At 43.1% G+C, this 4,504-nt stretch overlaps 1 long non-coding RNA gene across 1 annotated transcript; it reads left to right on the top strand.

Moving 5' to 3' along the window:
• Positions 1–463: 463 nt before the first annotated feature.
• Positions 464–2,158, top strand: LOC120234849. Its single transcript, XR_005529219.1, has 3 exons — positions 464–681; positions 1,558–1,613; positions 2,132–2,158. It is a non-coding gene; the product is annotated as an uncharacterized LOC120234849 (long non-coding RNA).
• Positions 2,159–4,504: the final 2,346 nt, after the last annotated feature.

Here is a 4,504-nt window from a genome sequence, read left to right as displayed (position 1 = left end):
TTTTAATTTTTTTAAATTTTTTTTAACATTTATTTATTACTGACAGAGACAGAGCACGAGCAGGGAAGGGGCAGAGAGAGGGGGAAACACAGAATCCAAAGCAGGCTCCAAGCTCAAAGCTCTCAGCACAGAGCCTGATGCGGGGCTTGAACTCACGAACCTTGAGATCACGACCTGAGCCGAAGTCAGACACTCAAATGACTGAGCCACCAGGCGCCCCAAGTGCTTTCTGGTCTTTACCTGTGGCCCCTCCAGTCTCTAAAACTGGGTTCCGGTAGTGCCTTGAATCACCTTGGAGATTCCTGAATATCTCTGACTTCTTCTGCCATCAGCCAGTGGGAATACTCTGATTTTAGAGGGCCCACCTGATTGGCCAGACCTATCCGAATAATCTCATTATCTGCTGGGCAGCTGACTTGGGACCTTAATTCCATCTGCAAAATCTCTTCACAGCAGCACTTAGATTCATATTTGACTGGAGAACCTGGACACGACTCTGGGAGGCATCTTTAGAATCCTACCTTCCACAGCCCTCTGGAAAGTGGAGCGTGGGCCCAGAAGAAGGTCCTGGGATTTCGTAGTTTTCTTTTATGCCATCCCTTGCTTGAGGCCGGGGGCCTGCCTGTTTCACTTCTGTGGGGACCTACAGGCCACAAGAAGGCAGTGAGTACTGTGTGCCTGGTAAGGACAACTTATTTTTTTTTATTTTTTATTTTAGAGAGAAAGAGAGCACCCAAGCAGAGGGGAAGGACAGAGGGAGGGAGAGACAGAATCCCAAGCAGGCTCCACACTCAGCACAGAGCCCAACGCAGGGCTCAATCTCATGACCGTAAGACCATGACCTGAGCTGAAATCAAGAATCGGACCCTCAACCCACTGAGATACCCAAGCACCCTGGTAAAGACAATTTAATCCTGACACCCATGTGTCCTGGAATCCTGAAAAGACTAAAGGTATTGAATGGGGAGGGGAATTTACGTGTAATCAAATTTCATCATTCTTGTTATATGATTTAATATTTGTTTCCTCTTACTGGGGTTTTAATTTAGTTGGAACAGACAGTGAAGCCTCCATGTTCCGCATTAGATTGTGACATCCCAGTTGTCACCAGGAGCTGGATTACGGGCTTCACAAAAGTGAGGGGGCAGAGATGTTCTAATTTCATTTTTAATTATACAATAACAAAAGCTATTACGAACCAAGAAAGAATACCTTAAAATTAATTATCAGCCAAAATAAGATCCTCAGAAAAGCCTTTCAAAGATTAATCAAGATAAAATGAAACGAACATAAAATTAAATTTTAAAAAAAATCCTCTAAAAGATGAAGGAATTCAGAGAAGAACACGAAAAAAATAATTTATGGGAGACCAAGGGCTCTAAATTAGATACCTCTCTTGAAACATCGTCAAGGACATGTCTTACCTGAATTATGATCAAAAATCCACATCAATCTCCCTCCACGAGAAAAATAGGAAAGAATGACTCAAGTTCTCATCTACCTTCCAGGTATGACTCAATTCCCAATTCTATGACAATTTTCATGCTGTTTTTACAGAACACCAGAGCAAATGAGTATCAACTTATCCACCAACCTAATGGATAATAATGCAGGTGGGTCCTTCCATACAGAAGAAAGTCCCTTCGTGTCTTTAAGATGAAATCGGTGTGTGTCCCAAGATGACATCACAACTCGGTTCTTTTGGATCAAGAGGGAATCTCTTAAAATGAAGGGACTCCTCCCAAGCTCTCCAAATTACTCATTTTAGCATGTGATATAGTAAACATGTGTATTACTCGTTTGGTAATTCACCGTTTGGACGTATGTTCTGTCTTCTTCTCATAACAGCATTCTCCTTTCTGGTGGAGAAAATTTCCTCCTTTCTCTCAATCCTTTTGGCTTGGGGGAGAGGACAACGGACCCATCCCCAGTTCAAATAATAATAAAAAATATAGAAACCACAATCAGAGCACTGGATGTCCTGACCTCAGTGATTGGTTCAAGGCTGAGTATGTGACATCTGTTAGGCCAATAAGACAGATATCCCCAACCTTTGTTAAAACTGTGTTCTACCACCTGGGTTTCTAACTGGCAGGTAAGTCTAGATCAGCAGGTATCATCCTTCCTCCAGGAAGAAGCATTTCTGGGAATGAAACCAATTAAAAAAAAAAAAAAAAAAAAAAGAAAAGTCAGGAAATGAAAGAAAAAAAGGTCTTGGCATGATGATTTGAGCACCTGGATCCACCTTTACTTGAAGCCATTAACGCATGTAATTTTCATTTCCATCAGCAAATAAATATACTTTTTGCACTGAGCCAGTTTGAGCTGGTTTTCTGTCATGAAATCAAGAGTCATGACTAATCACTTTGTCTGGAAAGANGCTTGAGATTCCCTCCCCCCTCTCTCTCTGCCCCTCCCCAGCTCACTGTCTCTCTCTCTTTCAAAATAAACAAACTTACAAAGGAGTGGGGCAGGGGGGAGATATATCTAGACCAGGTGATCAATAACCATTGCCCTGAATACCTAAAGTCTCCTCTGTCAGCCAGGCCATCCATCAGGAACCCACCCATTCCCCTAAACTCCCCACGATTCAGCAATTTTAAGTTCTTAGCAAAACTCATAACTTCCCTGAGTTTCTTTTTACTCATCAGTGAAACGTCGCCAGTAATACTTGGCCCACCAGGCCCTGGCATATGAAAGGAAGTAACATACCTAAAAGCAGTGTACAAAATATAGAGCTCTAAGCTAACATAAGATAACTAACATCATTTTTTTGCACTTAGAGCCTGTCGGCAAAGATAATGTAAAGTATTTGTTCTAGGGACACAATCATTTTCTGCCATCCTGGCTCGAAACATCACCTTTCATTCATGCCTCTATTACAAGAATAATACCATTGTCTAGTTTTTTGAATATGTGTCGATTTCCTTTGCTATCTAGAATTCTATGAGGACAGAAAATGTGGCTCATTTATTTGCCCATGCTCAAGACCCAGTACAATGGCTGGTGTAGACTCAATGTATGTTTGATGAATAAATACATGGAACAGAAGCAAAGGAGCAAAATGAGAGGGACCGACAAAAACAAATTTGGTTTATGTGTTAGGACTCTACTTCCCAACTGGTTCCTGAGTAACTCAGTGACTTTGTTCAAACAGCACTCTCAGGGTAAGAACGAACGTGATCGGTCAAGCACTGCCTGAATCCACTGATGGGATTCTAACTCCTTATTTTTTTTTTATTTGACAGATAATTGAGTAGCTACAGGAATCGTGGTAAGGACTTGGAATTCAATAGGAGCAAAGCAGACATTTCCCCATCTGACTTGGAACTTGTGGTCTGTGGGGTAAGTCAGACATTAATGAAAACTATGGTACACATGAGGGCGTTCCTTTTAATGGAGAAAAGTGGTGTAAAGGAAATGAATATGGTTCTGTAAATGCATATAACAAAGAAGAGTCTTGCCAATGGCAGCGCGTCTGGGGGAATTATAAGGGATGTTTCCCCTAGGGAAATCACACATGGGATGAGGGCTGAAAAGAAGGGGTAACTAGGTCAGGAATGGGCTCCATATATCTCTCTGTGCACAGAAGTCCCTGCAAAGGCCCTGTGGAGAAATAAGAATGGTGCCTTTAAAGACAAGGTGGGGCGGCATGGCTACAGCACATGGGGAGAAGATAAGATCATGATGGGTTGATTTAGAAAGACTCACCAAAGCCCAGATCTCCCTGTTCTGGAGCCACACAGCCTGACTACATTCTCCAGCTTCCCTTGCAGCTGGGTGTGGCCAGTGGAATGTGAAGGAAACGAGGTACCCGTAACCCTAAAGGAGTTGCTGTCCTTCTTCCACATTTTTGCTCTCAGTTGACCTGTGGGATGAAGATGATGAAGAGGCCCCACAGGAAGGAGGAGCCTGACCCTGGGTCCTCTAGGAAAACCATGAAGCACTATGTAATGTTTGTTTGTGCTTTTGTGTGAGAAACACCCTTCTTTTGTGTTTGAATCATCATATATTTTTGAATCTGTTTATTTCTTCAGCCCAGTCTACACTGCAGGAGAGAAGGGCGTGGACAATATCACACAGGGCTTTCTGGGTCATGTTTCTGATGCCGGGCCCCCTAAGAAATGAGGAGTCCCTGAAGAGTTTCGTCCAAGTTGCTGAGCCTTGATGAAATGTATATTTGAAAAAGATGGTTCTGGTCGCTCTGTGAAGTGATGCATTTCTCCACTTTTCCATTTTGCTTTCCCCGCCCAGCCCTCTGGTATATTTTAGGCAAGGAGGTGGAAAATACTCAGATACTTCAGAGCATGGCAGCATGTCGGAAATAACGGAATAAAAGTCATGAGTATGAGCAGACAGGAAGTGTCAACGAAGGTCAGAACTGGCAAAAACAGGAGGGCATTTTCCAGGACAAAACAAACGGAAACAGGAATGGTCTCAACAGGCAGACAAGGCACCAAGCACTGACAGGAGGCTGCGGGGTCTGGAGTCAGGACACAGCTTG

The sequence above is a fragment of the Hyaena hyaena genome, unplaced genomic scaffold, assembly GCF_003009895.1.
Source record: "Hyaena hyaena isolate Hyena2069 unplaced genomic scaffold, ASM300989v1 scaffold_119, whole genome shotgun sequence".
Lineage (NCBI taxonomy): Eukaryota > Metazoa > Chordata > Mammalia > Carnivora > Hyaenidae > Hyaena > Hyaena hyaena.
The sequence above is the reverse complement of the archived record's forward strand: the minus strand, read 5'-3'. Positions and strand labels throughout refer to the sequence as shown.